Source organism: Larus michahellis, chromosome 1, assembly GCF_964199755.1.
Source record: "Larus michahellis chromosome 1, bLarMic1.1, whole genome shotgun sequence".
Classification (NCBI taxonomy): domain Eukaryota; kingdom Metazoa; phylum Chordata; class Aves; order Charadriiformes; family Laridae; genus Larus; species Larus michahellis.
In genome coordinates, this window is record NC_133896.1 from 217,205,761 (window position 1) to 217,222,398 (window position 16,638).

At 47.0% G+C, this 16,638-nt stretch overlaps 1 protein-coding gene across 5 annotated transcripts in view; it reads right to left on the reverse strand.

Annotated features, from left to right (window-relative positions):
- Nucleotides 1-16,638, reverse strand: part of PAK1 (p21 (RAC1) activated kinase 1) — a 110,101-nt gene that overhangs the window by 74,039 nt on the left and 19,424 nt on the right. Inside the window, exons 1-3 of one of the 5 annotated variants that reach the window (XM_074572357.1) lie at nucleotides 12,155-12,269; nucleotides 11,817-12,011; nucleotides 7,788-8,245 (exon numbers count right to left, since the gene is read on the reverse strand). The gene's annotated coding sequence lies outside the window, so the exon portion shown is untranslated. Of the gene's footprint in view, nucleotides 1-5,952; nucleotides 6,084-7,445; nucleotides 7,531-7,787; nucleotides 8,246-11,816; nucleotides 12,012-12,154; nucleotides 12,270-16,638 lie in introns of those variants that run through there. The other 4 variants (XM_074572356.1, XM_074572358.1, XM_074572355.1 and 1 more) reach the window with 4 other exon arrangements.

The following is a 16,638-nucleotide window of genomic DNA, read 5'->3' on the forward strand; positions in this document are numbered from 1 at the left end:
TACCTGGGGAGTCAAAATTGCGCAGGAGAAGAATTTGTAAGACACACAAATGCAAGAGACTGCAATTTTTACCAGACACCTTTTTACCGAGGCATATAGGCTGATGCAACAACCAGAAAGTCGATGAGCGAGAAATTGAGAGATTTTTTTATTAGATTAACATAACTGTGATAAAATACTTGTCGCTGCAGTTCCCCCTCCTTCCTCCCCTCACGACTTCTCTGGCTGCCTGTAACGCTACCCAGTGAAGATTTCCCTGGTTTTGGAGAATTAAGTTATAATGTTAATAACTTACTGTAGATACCCTCACTTCACCCCACAAAATTAGGAACTGGAGGCTCAAATCAAAGCCTCTCTGTGCTTAAATCTCATTATTTAAGTCTTCAAGGCACACTTGGATCAAATTCTGTCTTTCCTCTCTGCAGACAGGAGTGGGAGAAGTCTCTTTTATATGACACAGATTTTTGCATAGCTTTCACATCTCCAGGATCTCAGAGCTTAACAGAAAGCATCAAACACCTTAACACACACCCACAACATGCATACATTTTACCAAAGAACCTTACCAATTACTTTGATTATCAGCAAGCGGATGGTTTAGATGAAGGGCTATGCGGCGTTAGCACCATTCATGTCTAGGCCACCCCTTTGAGTTCAGCTCCCAACGCTTTTTCCGTTATCATCTGCAATCTGCTGCGATCCCGATGCCAGAGAAGCGACACTGAAATTCCGCTCGCATCTTATTCCAAAGCGGGACTGAAAACGAGCACAACGTCAGGGCAAACAGGGACGCGAACTATAAGCTTGCGGTTTAACATTTGGTGGTTAAACGGGAGAGTTTGCTCTCCTGGGAAGCACGGCAAGAAAATTCAATCAAACTTCTGCAGAAAAAAGAATTAGCAGTGACCAAGTCCACGAGAAGCACCATCCACTTCACAGTCATTCCAGGATCTTCGTTTTACATCTTCATCTTCCTCCTTGGAAGGAAACTGAGTATTCCTAGAGCAACTTCTTACTTCAGCAAGAAGTGCCATGAGTCAACTGGCTCAGACCCTCTCAAGCAAATCCTTAATTAAAGGTACTATTTTTAAAAGCACAATACTTAGTAAAGTATAGAGACTCACATTGGAAATCCAGCTTTAAGTCATTTAAGGTGCCACAAGGCAATTAGATCTGCAGCCTGAAAAATTCTGTATTATGGAGGCCATATGCACATTCCTGAAGAATTAGGAAAAACGTGACACTTTCCCTTTTCATGAACCAACGTTCCCTTCCACAAACTTGTTCCTTGAATTCCTGAGCTTGGATCAAAGGGTTTCCCCTCTATATGCGCCTTGTTTTGCTACAGATTTGTCCAATTTGCTAAAAATTAGCCAGTATATGAATATCTGCCTTTTAGGTTTTGACCCTAACTACAGTGACATCAGCCCAATTCTACTCTGATTTGTATCACTCTCAATTGAAGCAACTTTCAGTACATAATACTAAGACTAAGTCTTCCAGTGCACTAAAAACAATGTTTTACCAAATAAAACACAGGCAAACTTGAGTTCCACTAAGAATTAACACATTCTACAGTTTCCAAAGGAAATGACACTAAAATTTGTGTCGAGTGAGGCATCCCTGAAAGGATAAGGACATGTGAATTGTTCTATTTCCAAAAGAACTGCAAAATGTAACGGGGGTTTTATAATTGAGTGTCTTATCAATTTTAATGAACTTATCAATATTGCATTTCAAATCCTGATGCGTCCATTTGCTGCTAATTCCTTTTTGTTCTACGGTCCTTTGCGCTCCCTGGTCTTTGCAGCTGTTACCTCACCGTTAAATCTACCTTCTGTTACGAAGGGACACCAGAGTTCAGACTCAGGCCAGCAGTTTAATGAACCAGAAAAGCAAAGGATACATTATGAGCCCGGCCTCTTCTTTTTTCCCCCCTTTACCTCAACACATGCTGGGGTTACAGAGCTCAATAACGGCCTCAAACACACACTGCACCTCAAACGGAGGTTAGCAAAGAGCCTTGAGCTAAAACAAATCCAACAGCTTCAGTAGTACAGACAGGATTGGGAAAGGGGGGTTGGAATACTCCTCCCTGCTGGTGCTGCTGAAGGAAATCAGCTTTTCCTTCATCCCGAACAAGTCTGAACTACGGAGGCACATGAATTCTACGTTCAGCTGTGACTTCAAGCCTCTCGAAAGCACGACTGAAATAAGACATTCTTGAAATACCTACTAAAGGCAAATGATAGATTTAGCCTGGCACAAAGCCCATAGGTTGAACTTGAAACTGCATCACGTTCACTTACAGATAGCTGGGGAAATTAAATCCGAGTTTTAGAAAAGGATTCGCTTCTCTCCTCTTTCTCCAGAGGAGTTTGGGTTAAGTGGCCAAGCCATTCATATTCTAAGATCAGCAGAGAATGTGCATTTGGGAATACGTAGGGTGCAGAGAATAATCTATACTGGAAATTCTTTATGCTAAAGAAGTGATAAGGTATTTCACGTTACACTAAGCTTGTTACATGTAAATGAGAAGAAAAACCACATGAAGCAAGCCACCAGTTCAATGCAAAATGTTTCTCACTCCAGCTCCTATTTCATGAATAGAACAGAAGCCCTGAGAAATGGGCTTCGTCTTGTAAGAGGAATCACCCAAAATACTTTTGTGCCACTTACAGTCATTAAGAGAATGGATAGTTCAGAGCCCTACTAATGCTCAGAGAAAGTAACTCAAAGCCCCAAAGTGTGACACCTTAGCGAGCCAGTCCGTCAAACTGTGTCCTAACCTTTTGTATTTGATTTTCCTTCTCTCTGCTGCCATCTGTGAAGTCACCGAATGCCATCAGCTGTACACCATGGACAGACACACTGTCACAACACGCAGCAAGCTCTAAGAGCAGGAGACAATGCCTTAAGGTAAACTTGCATGACTCCCCCCGCCCCCAAACCACACACAACATCATAGAATATTATCTATGAATCCTATGAATAGTAATTATTTTCCTCTTCCATTCCCTGTTTAGCTGACAGGTATGGACTGACTTTATGGCGAATGAAGAGAACAAAAGGCACGAAAGAAGGCTTTACACCCCACTGGTGTGCAGCACGTACTTGCCACTTGACTTCCTCGTAGTCGCACAGCTGCAGGCCCACCTAGATCAGGGAGATGTTTGCAGCTAGATGTCGTCTGCTTCAAGGTAGTCACGATATATTACCTGCATTGCCTCTCACATGGCAATTGGGATCACAAAGGGCTACTGTAGGAGAAATTATTTCTTTTCAGGAAGCACATTTGGTTACTACTTCTGCAGTCTTATGATTTGGCCTGCTTTTCCGAAATTAGGGCCTTTCTTCTATCCTATTACTTTTTTCCCCCCGCTCCTTTTTTTAAGCCTACGATGATAAAAAGATGCCTGATTTGCCCCCGCTTTACTTCACTGACTCCAGACAGGAACTAGGAAACAGAGTGACTTTAAGGCAGTTATATCAGCTTAAGAGTGAAATAAACTAGCTATATAGAAGGTCAGAGTGCAAGAAGGAAAGAAACCATGGAAGGGAAGTTATTGTTTAACCTGCATCTCAGACTAGACGCAAGAGAGAGAGAAAAGCCATCGTTAGCTACACGACTGGAAGGCCCAACACTTGGATTGCCAGTTTGCACAGCTATTCCAGCACCTAGACAATCTACCAGAATTATATTAGCACATAAAGCAGAACCGAATACTTCCACTTTTTCTTCAAATTCCCCTGGAAATGCACTGAATCAGAATGGCCTTTTTGTTTCCCCTTCCCCCAACAAGCAAGCGCTAAAAGGAAGGGAACTCGCGAAAGCCATGCTGCTCGAGTGCTTTTGCCAGCGGGTTTGTTAGCGGTGCCGCCTGCCCCCATCCCCGCAGCGAGAGGAGTGAGCGGAACTGCTCTCGGCCACCTGCCGCCACGTACAACGCAGTACATGGGGGACAGAGGAGACCAGGGCGACTACAAAGACAGATCAGCATTTTCAGAGTGCAACTCTCTGACCTATTTTAAAACACCAACCTCAGGACAATATGTACCGTGTTCTAAAAAGGCCTTTTCCTCTCTCACGATCACAGTGGGCGCGTGGGGAGACTTGTTCAGCTCTGAGCATCTATGTTTTCGGCTCCGAGCATCTGTTTTCAGCTCTCAGCATCTCTGTTTTCATCAAGCGAATCCCGTGAAGGGCCCTGAAACTGTGACACGCGCCCCACCGCCACATGCCGAAAAGGAGACAGAGCGTGGGAGGACCTGAAGACCCGTCTAGAGCTCTGAGGATGTGCCTGAGGAGGAAGAGGAGAGAAGTGAGCTTCCTCCCCTGCACAAAGCCAGGAGCAGTCACCACCAGTGGCAGCACCGAGTGTTGCCCCTCACAGCCATAATGTCCACATCTACACGTGCAGTGCCCCAGTTCAGAAGTTTCAGGCTTGCACTTAAATTTGAGTAAAAACCCGGTTAGCAGAAGCAGCGTCAGACATTTTTAAGCTATTCATTCCTAAAGAGCATCACATGCCTTATGATCAGAAGGGAAGAAGCGATCACAGTGACTTATGTGCCACATGAGTGGGCATCTGCTGACAGTCCCAGTTCCGCCGCCACCAAAGGGAACGGACCCAGCCATTCCCATCTCTGGGAACAGGGGTGCAAAGCAGTCTCTCCCCCCGCCCCCAGGTGAGAGCTGTGCATGTGCCTAAGACGAGTCACGCACTAGTAAAATTATTTTCTCCATAAAAGCAAGCCCTCAGCATAAAGCAGAACATGCCTATATTCTCCCCGGTTCCTATACAGGCCAAGGCATCAGGCTGAGAAAACGAGTTGAGCTCCTTGCCAGGCGTACAAAAAGCCTCTTTCACACAATACGATTCTGGCACACAATATTCTTTTGCTTTCCCGTAGAAGTAAAAAGCCAACCAGAGAAATTCTTGTACCTGTCAAAGGGCTAACAAGTGACTAGGCTTTAAGGAAATATGACTTCTGGTTTTAGTTGCCCGGTTTCAGTCTGTTTCTTGTCTGTCCTCACAAAGAGTGGTTGTTTTTCAGATCATTTACAAAGTCTATTTCCTTCTGTTATCTGCTGCTGACAGGATGAACTGTAAACCCCGATCACTTTAAGGGTGGAGCTCTGGATCATTTCTGTATTTTACTACTGAGAAAAGTCTATTTCAGCTTTAAGAATATAAAGGAACTAGACCGTAACAACTAGCTTTTGAAATTACAAAACTTCCCACATTGAGGAAGCAAGACAGGTGCACAAAAAGGAGAAAGAAGGAAAAAAGCTCACTCATCTGTAAAAAAAAAAAAACAAACAAAAAAAACCCAAAACATTAGTTAGCAAACCAGGTGAAATTCATGCACTTGTAGTCAAAGCTTTGAGAAAAGTTCTGCACAGACCTGCGAAGGGATAGGGATACATAAGAATCAGCAGTAATTGAACAGCTCTTTGACCTCTCGGGCGTCAGTTTTCAATCCAGTGCGTGCAAGGCAGTCCGAAACACAATAAACAAGCGATATATTTTCATTTGGGGAAGTTACGCTGGACTTGTCACACGTTTCTTCCAACGTTCCCGAGATGCACGGAAAAGCACGAATCAAAAACCTTACGTTGCCCTACTCTTTTCGTTTCTGAGCAACAGCCAGAGCACGCAACATTCCCTAAAACCAGTCAAAGGACTCCCACTGCCATGCTACAAAAGCATTTTCCTCTTCAACTTTATTTTCGGGTTTCATTTCCAAGTTAAAGAATGGTAGTTATATCATCCCATTTAAAGAACCTGGTCCCTCCCCACCCGACTCAGAAAAGCTTATACCCACCCAGCTTATCAGTCTCCAGTCTTAAACTCCAGCTTTATTACACAGTACAGCTAAGAACAAATTCTGTCCCGTGGCCCAAGGGCAATCCAGAGTTTAATAGATTTATTCAGATTTCTACTGTACCTTCTGTTCTCCGTGCAGAGATGAGCTTTACTTCTCCGACTTAAAAACGCCCAGGGAAAAGCAATTTCTAAGCATCCAGTGGACACGCACACAGAAGCTGTTCCACAAGGAGGAGTTTTTCCAGCCTTATCCTAAAAAGCCGTGAGCAAGATTAGCACGCCCACACTAGGAGATGTTAGAACAGCAGACACGGAAGATGCTCCCTGCTTTTTGCCAGGTAATGTGTGCAACACCAGGAAACTCCAGGTACGGAGAAGGGGGAGGTAGTTCAGTGAAAGGCACCCATGAGTCACTGTACAAAGAGTAATTGCAAGCAAAGAGAACAAACACTCTTCCGTCTGTGCCCGACACAGCCATTTCACCCAGCTACAACACCCGCTTTCACTTTGAAAAGCTTGGCTAACTAAACAGCTTTTACAGTTGTTCTAACATATATATATATATCATAATCACCATGTACAGTATATGCCTCACAGGCGGTAACAGGTCCCCAGCAAAGAGCCCGGTTTTGACATTTATTTATAAATCTTGTTCCTGAAGAAAAACTCCTGGAGGTAATGTCGGAATAAGGATCAAGTAGTGCTCAGCAGGAGCAGATGCACCGTGACACGCACACGGATGGAGCCAGCTATTCCCAACAATCATGAATTTTAAGCCCGCTGGATAACAAAAGCAGCAAGAACGGGGATTGCAGGCAATGGGAGAGCTGTCGATTGGGGGCATTTCCGTGCACAGTGGAAGAGAGAAGCGCTCGAACCCCTGAGGGCTCGTCCTGCTGGTGCTGCCTCCTCTCCTTCGAGCTCCCAGGAGCATCCAAGAGCACCCAGCGGTGCCACCCATCTCACGACGTCCCTTCACTGCGACCCACTCCCCAGGTGGGAGCCCCTGCTTTGAGCAGGAGGCTGGACTAGGGACCTCCTGAGGTCCCTTCCAATCTGAGTTATCTCACGGTCTTAAGTTCAGCATTGCTTTTGAGTACTTTGAAAGCAAAAAGCCACGGATTCATGCACACACACGGGCGGAAGGATGCGGGGGCGGGGGTGGGGGGTTAGAAGACACGCTCCCCCCTCTCCATCCCTGCGCATCAGCCACACAAAGCCCGGGGCTGCATCACCCCATCGCCCAGCAAGGGTCCAGCTCCTCAATTCTTTGTGTTTGCCCGGAGCACCCGCCCCCTACAGCCGAAGGCAGGACGGGGTGCTCGGCACAGACTCTGGGCTGAGCCCCGATTCCCTCTGCCCCGGGACCCCAACCATGCGGCCCCAAACGGGGCGGGCGGGGTGGGGGGGGGAGGCTGAAGCCAACTCCCTTTGTTAAATGAATGAGCCGGGGAGGCAGGAGGGGGGAGGCAAGCTGGTACCCCCTTCCTGAAAGATAAAGGGCGGGGGGGAGGCGGGGGGAGAACAAACCCAGCCGCTCAACCCCTTTGCAAACTCCCCGGCGACAAAACAAGAAGCGAGGAAACCCCCCTTCCCCGGCCCGGCGGGACTCACCTTCCGCCCGCCGCAAGGTGCTGCCCCGCTCGCCGCCCGCCCGGCCGGCCCCGCTCCGCTGCGCTGCGCTCCCCGGGCCGCCCTCCCGCCGCCCCTATTGTGGGCCCGGCGCCGCCTCCCTTCGCCCTCCCCGCCTTGTGGCTGCCATTGGCTCCGGGGGGGCCCGCCCCAAGGTGGGCAACCGGGCACGGGATGGGGGGGCAGGAGCCGGGGAGAGGGGCAGGACCCTCCCGTTTCCTTCGGGAATGGCGGGGGGGGGGGGGGCGAAGCATCGCAGCCGAGTGGCCCGGGATGAAAAGTTTTAGGTGGGGGGAAGGGGAAAGGGGGGGGGGGGGTTGGTACCTTCCCGGTGCAGCGGATCTGGAGCCCGGAGTTTGTTTCGCTTGGAAATCCTTGGAAATCCGTCGCCGGCACCTGGGAGCTGCGGGCCGTACCCGGCTCCTTCGGAGGGCAGAGGGAAGGAGGGAGGGAGCGGCGTTGACCCGGGACGTAAAAGTCTTTTCGTGATCACGCCATCAACGGAGCAACGAGGCGGGGAGCTATCACCGGCAATTCCACCCTTTGGAATGACTTTATTCCTGTTATTTGTATGGCACCGTGCTCTGGCGGAGCTCCGTTGAGCTGGGGACTGCGTGCGCACAGACCCAAAAAAGGCAAGAATTAAATGGGCTCCGCTCTCGCACAAGCCGAGGCGTCGGTACCGTAGACTGCAGGGATGCGTTCGCTCTCCCCGCCATCCAAAGCTCGCTGGAAACTTGTCACCCCGGTGAACAGGAGTTTTGCGGCTCAGCGTTTGTGCTCTGCCGAGAGAAGGGGGAAAAAAAGAGGAGGGATGTGATTGCACAGACGCCCGGCTGCACCGCTCTCCGGAACAGAGCACCGGCACGGTGAGGTTGTGTACGTGGAATGTACAAAAGTAAAATGTTAAGCGAAGCAGGCAGAGGCAGACAAAAAGGGAGACAAATAATACAGGTCACCAGCCCAGACCTGACTGTTACACTGAGATGGCACTGGCCCAGGTTGCCCAGAGAAGCTGTGGCTGCCCCATCCCTGCAGGGGTTCAAGGCCAGGATGGACGGGGCTTGGAGCAACCTCATCTAGTGGGAGGTGTCCCTGCCCACGGCAGGGGGTTGGAACTGGATGGTCTTTAAGGTCCCTTCCAACCCGAACCATTCCGTGATTCTACGGTGTGCCCGTATATGACAGGTTCAGACAGTGCTGCCACAGTCTTGCCCTTCCCCCTTGTACCAATGCTTATCAGCTCCCCGTGATAAAGTTTGTTCGGGAGCTAAACCAGCAGAAAATTAACCCCGCAAAAATAAACAAGTGGAGGAAGGGAGAATGCGAGCCTGGGGAAGAGCTGGACTGCAACAGAGCCGATCTCAACCAGCTTAACCTGTTGTGGAATTGCACATTTAGAATTGCGTCCCTCTGTTGGATATGTTTAAAATTGGATTCAAAGCCACACACACAGAGAGACTGGGTGAACCCCACAGCCTGCGCTCTGGCTGCAGCGTAAAGGTGCTTATGGCAGTACGGGGCAGCGTATCGGTGTCCTCAAACCAGGACAATGGGTCACTTCGCTTCGAAGGCAGCCACGATCAGCCTGTGCCAAGGATCCCACAGTTACGTGGGAGCTGGGGGGGGGGGGGAACGGAGGAGAAAACCGCGCAGCTCAGCTTGAACGCCGGATCCACAAAGGGGGCACCATCAAAAAAAACCAAAACCCTGAAAACTTACCGTTCAGCCCTGAACTGAGACCTAAAGAGCAACTTCCTTTTGTACTGCACTTGAAACCACAAAGCCTTTTCAGAAACAGGGATGCACCCTGATAATCTAAAAAATAAATCTTGAAGCCAGGCAAGAGAGCGGTCCAAAATCCTCATAAACATGCCTCGTTCGCCAGGATATTTTACCAAATACATTCATTTAACCGCTTGGAGAATGGCTGGGTGAGGCAATGGCAGTGCTTGACCTAAGGCCTGGTCCGTGTACGGCTGGTGCAGTGCTCTAACAGCCCCCGCTATGTAACTGCGCTTGTATTGCATAAAGGTACTTAAAGCAGCGTGAAATAACCAGGACTTTAATTATAGGTGCTTTTAAAGCCACTTCAAGGTGAAAAAAGACTTTATCTGTACTGAGATTAACTCGGTTCAGACATTGTTTCAATTAAATCTTCGTGGGATCTCAGCAGAACACTCAGAACTGTATTCTCACGTTTAGTTATTATCCTACTCTGTAGTGATACGGCATCTTAAAGAGATATCCTGAAGGGACATCCGGGATTACGATACAGTTTTCTAAATTTACCCAGATTTTAAGGCTCCTTTTTCTGAAGCTATTGCTGGATGTTTCAGAGGGAGCTCCCAAACAAAAGGAGGGAGAGGCGTTTGGGATGTCTACGAACCACATCAGAACGGGATACCGAGCTACTGCTGCAAGCCAGAATTTGGTACTTGAGAAAGGAATGAGTGAAACGTAGATCATTTTATTTGCGTTCTAAGCACTCAGAGCAGAGAAAGTGCTCAGGGGGTTTTCAGGGAAAGGATTTGTCTTGTACTCAGGATAAAGTCAGATGGCCCTTTTCCAGTAGGAGAGGGAAAAGGGGATTCCTTACACCTCAAAAGGGTCTCTTGTGTTCTGTGGGAAGAAGCCTGGCACCAGGCCCCAGCCTCAAAGACCAACTCTGTTGAACAATCGATTTTACAGCGATCGTGTGAGAACCGCGTTTTCCTCCCTTTCGGACGTACAGCAGAACGAGCAGTCCGGCTGCCGTAGGCCACAGCCTGACCATTTCTTTTTTGTCAGCAGTACCACTATTGGTAGTTCTTAGCCTGCATCTCTGCTGCCGAGCTACCCCCTGCGCTGTGCCAGCACAGCTGCGTCACGGAAGGGATCAAGGAGCTGGTCTTCCAAAGGTTTTCCTGGGTGTTTTTCAGCCAGCTCAAATCCCCAAATACCTTGGCTGACAGAATGCAGGGGCAACACAAGAGCATGTGAAACCACAGAAGCTACATCTCAGCTGAGGGACAGTAACGTGTTATGACATACCAATTTAGTCACCTGCAATCATCCGTCCCCTCCTTTAATCTGCTCTAGCAATTAGAGACAAATTGGCCTCAGCCTACAAGGAAGAAACCAGAGTTCATGAATGGCTTGAAAACTAATTACAAGTCTCCAAGTCTTAGTAGTAAGGCAAGGACTGTAAAAAGAAAAAGAAAAAAAAAAAAGAAAGGAGTAATATAGTCATACAGCCCACAATTATAAAGTTCCTCGGCCAAAGATCTCGCTGCGAAGATGCAGAAACAGCAAGCAGCGGCAAGCAAAACCGAAGGTGATGGTGGGTCAGCATACTACTGCCTGGAGGTTTCTCACCCAGTAAATCAGAAGTCAGTCCAGCAACATAACGTTGTTACAGTGGTGTGAAGCGATGAAGAAGACAGACTATGATTCATCGCTGCCCTACATATCGTATAAGCTTGTACAGCTCTGCAAAATGTACGTAAAACACTTCCAAATCAGAACTATCTCCTTTTCATACTACTTTGTCCAGATAACGCAACAGACTAAAGCAGTGGGGAGTGTGTTTCTGGACACGAATCCTTGATGCACAAATGTTTTCTCTAAACAAACATACAAAAGCACGTCAGCAATGATCTTTCATTTCCTCAGTAAGTTTTAGGGTGTTCCAGCGCCAGAAAAGCCAAGTAGCAAAATAACAAAGGGGCCAGAACACCTGACTGGTGGAGAGCAGCACCTGGTTCCTATCTCACATACCTTGATGGTAGACAGTGTGAAATATCCATCACAGAGGAAGCTCGAATCGGTTCCAAAATGTGTGCAAGTAGCACATTACACCTGGTGTGTATTTAACACGGACATGTATTTCCTACCATCCTGGAGAAAGGTTTGCTAAGATTTCTGTGCCTAAAATCAGATCAAATACAGGGGTAGGAACCAGGGCTGCCGTTTTAGCGAAGACGGCTCTGGATTACACTTGTTTGATCTCAGCACTCTCTGCTGCTTTATCAAGTGAAATCGAAAAATCCATCATCTTATGCGCTACCATTTCTCGGTATTTGGCTATACCCGGTTGTTTCACTCTGGATACATGGTTAAAGCGTCATAGCGGACATGTTCCCACTTGCCGCTTGGTCCTTCATTTCTGTATCGAGAGGCTCACAGTAAAGAGCCAGGACCTGCCTGGTACAGGTATAACAGTCATTACAACCTGGTACTTTTTTTGATGCTTAAATCCCAAATCATTAAGGTTTTCCTTCGGGGCTACTTTCTTGTTGGTTAAAACACCCTAGAGTTGATGGAAAACTCGGAGGAATCGCCACGCCATTCCAATTTTAAATCATCTCTTACCGCTTCATTGAAGTCCTGGAATCCGGCAAAACCTCTGGTGATGAATACACTTTTACATTCCAGATCTCCTTTAGCCAGGAAATTGCAGAGAGAGACAGCTAAAAGCACTCAGCGCTTTGGTGAGCAGTCAGCAAGGCAGGGTGAATACTCGAGAAGCCACAAGTGACTATTTGATTCTGGAAGCCTCGTGCATCTCTGGAAGTCATAAAATACAGATGGGTAATGGCTTAACAATGAGGTCAGTCTTTGATTCATTAGCTAACAGCTGAATCTAAGCACGTATCCCAGTTTTGAGGCGCGCTGCTAATTCAAGCTTAAAAAGATGGGGAGAGTTTTACCCTGCACTCTGAAGTTTCTGCGGAGTTGCACTGGATCCTGGGTTTGACTTAGATTTTGTATCTTTTCTCAACGATCTGAAGAGTTTTGTTTCTTGAAAGAATACGGCTGGTAATCCTGAGTAAAAAACATACTGAAATGCCATAAGCTTTTTTGGAGGGGGTGGAGCTTAAACTTCAAACCCACTGGGTCAGCCACTGGAGCTGTGTAAATTTGCACCAGGATCTGACCATTCGCATTTTAATCCCACGTTGTGCAAGAATCTGCGGAGAGGAGTGCCGTAACAGAAAAGCCTGCTTTCAGCTACTAAAAACAGCATCGACGTGCTCCGAAAGCAGGCATGAAACTAGAGACAGAATTTCCTCTTTTAATCTCCCAACTGCAGTCGTAACTGTACTTCCCTGCTTCAGAACTTCCCTCTGCCCGCAGTCCAAAAAGCCCCCATCCATCCCTGCCCCGGCTCTTCCCCAGCTGTTTCTTGAAACATCTAGTCCCACTTCCTCCCTTTCCCCCTTTCCTTTATCCCCCCCTGCCTTACTTCATCATCCACCTCACTTTCAAAAGTCCCTTCCCTTCCTCATCCCCCGAGGATACATATACGGTAGACGCTCCTTTAGTGATGAGCGCTCCATCTTGACTGGAAATCGTGACAGCGACTAACTCTGCTTTGTAAAATACAGGCGGCGTTTTACGGCCGACGAAGAACGAGGCACCCAGGGAGAGCGAGAGGAGCACCACCGAGAGGTGGGGGAGGTCATAAATACTGCTTATTCACTTGGGCCTTTGGAGCATGAAGGAACTTGCTGACAGAGCAGGAAGTGTGGAAAGTAGCACGGTAAAGGCAGACAAACATCCCAAGCGCATGAGAGCGTGTCTCCAGACCGGCAAAATACCTGCCGAAATCCCAGAACGAGCTACGGTTGCTGCCTCTTGCTGCCAGGACAAGCAAGCGGCCCTGACCTGCGACGTTGTGTGCCAGAGCCTTCTCGGGTCACCTTTGGGTGACTGTCCTGGCCTCGGGTGTGAAGAGGTTCTCTGGACTGTCCCAGAGCCATGACTCTAATCTTCTCTCCTCGATACAAAGAAATCGGAAAAAAAAAAATATAGCACTCTGTTGCCCAAAATGTAAATTTGCTGCCCAGAACAGTGTTTCCAGCAGACAAGTCTGTGACAGGTTTTTCCTTCCAGGATTCAGCTTACGGGGCTGCAATGGTTTTATAACACACGCTCAGAATCACTTTTATGTCCTATAATTTTCTATGCATTTTATTCAGTCTATTTTACCGTAGACTTACGATGAGATAGATAAACCCTTGTCTGTGAGCCTGTGGAAGAACACAGGAGAAATGGATTTATGTGTAACTTGAGCTCAACAACTCCTGCTGAACCAGTAAGAAATCCAGAAAAACACTTCTGAAAGTGAAATTAATCCAAATTGTCCTGAACTATGTTATTTTTTTTAAAATGTCCTTTTATCTATAAGTGGGGAGAAATAAAAAAGAAAGCAAGGCGACAAGGGAGACAACTCCGAAAGTTTGGTAAAACAGACTGCAGTAAACTTACCTTCCATTAGGGACTGCCCAGGTTTAATGGGCTAGCTTATAAAGAAAATAATAATAAAAATAATTTAAAAATCAATTAGCTTTTCCTCTCTTTATTGATTTTTTAAAGCATGCCTCCAGAGAGCTTCCACTTCCAGTATCAGGGCTTAAAAAAAACCCTAGGTAATGCAAGAGACAGTCTGAATGAGACATCAGCCAGGGACTACTAATCCAGGGCTATTTATTACTCAAAACCTTACAAAAGCAGCTCGTTTTTCTACACAGAAAATCTTGGCTGCATTGGAGGACACCGTAAACAGAAGAGGCTGAGCCCGAAAGAGATTGTAACAGTGTAATGGTATAACAAAATTAGATTCCTTTGCTGGTTTTGCCGAGCTTATTCAAACTGAATGACCCTGAGGACCCAATCCTGCCCTGACTGCGGCCCGCCAGAGATTTGCCACACATTTCAGAGAGAACAAAACCAGCCCTTCGGGCACAGCACCTCTGCCAGACTTTGTTTCACACCCTGCCAAAATGTCATAGCTTGAATCACTTCAGTAGCTTGAGCCGTTTAAAACTGGACTGAACAAAACCCTGGAGAATAAGCTGCAGAGAGAAATCCTCCCCTGCGCTTTCCCTTATCTCTGCTATTCTGCCTCACCGGGTTACATGAATAGCAACCAAAAAGTGCAGAGCACTGACAGACACGGAGTCTCTGGGCGTTTCAGATGCTTCACAAGCTGTGCAAATACGAGACCACCATCCTTCAGTTCTACCTATTTGCATTGTGTCCAAGGTGGACTAAGCGGATCATAACACAAAGATTACAGAGTAGCTGACTTCAGATGTTTTGGAAAAACTACACTGAATTTGAGATATTTGAGATATGGCTTTAAACTAGAGCAGGGCAGGTTTAGATCAGACATTAGGAAGAAGCTTTTTACACTGGGGGTGGTGAGACACTGGCCCAGGTTGCCCAGAGAGGTGGTGGAGGCCCCATCCCTGGAGACATCCAAGGCCAGGCTTGACGAGGCTCTGAGCAACCTGATCTAGTTAAAGATGTCCCTGCTCACTGCAGGGGGGTGGGACTGGATGGCCTTTAAAGGTCCCTTCCAACCCAACACATTCTATGATTCTATGATATTTCATGGCAGCTTCGAACATCAGTGCAGTTAAATTCATTTAAAGTGCAAAGTAACATACCCTGCACTGACCCAGCGCACACAAAGTATCATAAAAACAGCAAGATCATTCAAATTTGTGGAGCAACATTAACTCACCAAAAAGCTGGAGACGGAGCACCCGTTTTGATATTTTTGCCAGCTTTGATAGTTAATCCAATAGAGGGAGCTATAAAAGCTCAGAGGTAATTTGGCTGAGGACAGGGACACCGCTGATTTAATTATACTGGTTGGTCACACTAAAACCAAAGTTACACTGGAGATACAGATCACTTCAGCCCTGCCAAGAGAGCTGGCCCTGCAGAATTCCTTTGATATGATGTACATCTTCGTGCTCTCCAAATCGCCGATGAGTCAGGGATTGTTCTGCAGGACACAGGAAATCTTAATAAATTCATTTTATTGCATAATCCTTTCCAATTGCTTCCTAGCGTGTACCTGCAGGAACTGCAAAATAACAACATACAACCCCCTGAACTTCTTCACTGGCTGCCTTAGCATGCTGTGTAGCTTTGCCAAAAATGCCCGGATAAAACTGAGGTTTCGGGAATATGACATCTTCTGACTTTACATTCCTGTCAAGGGAATCAGAGGAGTGTCAAGTAGCACTAGTCATGGAAGAATAACTTCATCTAGGATCTTCAGTTTAGGCAAAATGCCCCAATGAAACTGGCAGTAACTTCTTTGATGAGGTTTCTGTCCTCAGTCTCCCCATCTTGTCTGGGTTTGTTAATTAACAGTTTTAGGGCTGGCTATTATGTTTTTCTTTTTGCCACACTTTCTGGGATACGTAGAGATTCTTATCAAATTATTCAATTCTTACTAAATAATGAACTTCATCAGCATAAATTAATCACCAAACCGTCCTGTGAGCAGTATTGCCGATGGGGAAAATGAGGTAAGAGCTCAACCAGTAGCCTCAGGCCACGCAGCGAAACTACTGCAATTATGCTCCCTGAATCCAGGCGTTCCTGGCTCCCAGTTCTGCTCTCAGACCAGATCGATCCTTCAAACTGTCTCTGAGCGCTTCCAATGACAGCAGATACACACCGAGAGGAACAGACCTGACCCAGTGCAGTCACACAGAGCCCTAAGCTTCAGCAGGCAGGTGAACTACAGGGAAGAAACATTTCATACGGCCGTTTGCAGCGGGTTGGCGGCCTCTGTCCGAAGGCTTTGTGTCCGAAGGCAGCCTGGCAAAAAACCATGATACTGAAACTTATTCTATGTTGCCGGTGGCCTTTATCCCACCCAGACTGGAAGATGTAAATGGCTGTAAAGATAAAAAGGGCCTAGGGGCGTAAGGTAAATAATTTTCAAAGAACCGTGCAGAAAGTGCTGACGTGTGCGGACTGTGTTTGAAACAGTGTGGGAAAGCTACTCACGGGAGCTGGGGTTGGGAACATTTAAGTTCCATGCTGGACAATGCTCTGTTGTGAAAACTGTGTAGGGAGGATTTCTTATTTTTTGCACGTAAGCCTAGATTTCTGGGAAGAGCACATTTAATAAAACCATATTCAAGAGGACCGTGCTGAAGTAATTGCTTTACCCCTTTAATTTTTAAGTGGTTACAAAACAATGAAGCTCTCAGTTCTTTACACTTCACAGGGGAGAACGTACAAAGAGCTGCTTAATCTCTTTCAGTTCAACTCTTTTATTCTCATGGGTATCCAGTTGCAAGGTATCCATATCAGTCTCGGAATTCTCAGCCGATGCCCAAAGCAAAGTGCATCCAACTGTAAGCTCTTGTTTTAACATGCT